The sequence below is a fragment of the Corvus kubaryi genome, unplaced genomic scaffold (genome assembly GCF_017639235.1).
Source record: "Corvus kubaryi isolate FWS band 111438036 unplaced genomic scaffold, C.kubaryi_AGA036_p1.0 36805, whole genome shotgun sequence".
Lineage (NCBI taxonomy): Eukaryota > Metazoa > Chordata > Aves > Passeriformes > Corvidae > Corvus > Corvus kubaryi.
The window spans coordinates 14,944-15,173 of record NW_024580956.1 but is presented as its reverse complement, the minus strand read 5'-3'; positions in this window follow the sequence as shown (position 1 = coordinate 15,173).

Sequence of the window (230 nt, the reverse complement as noted above, 5' to 3'; positions counted from 1 at the left end):
CATCATCATCATCATCATCATCATCATCATGCGTCTTTGGTAGTGGGTCCATGATGGTGGTGGTGGCTCCATGATGGTGGTAGGTCCATCATCATCATCATCATGGGTCTTTGGTAGTGGGTCCATGATGGCAGTGGTGGCTCCGTGATGGTGGTGGGTCCATCATCATCATCATCATTGTCATGGGTCTTTGGTAGTGGGTCCATGATGGCGGTGGTGGCTCCATGATG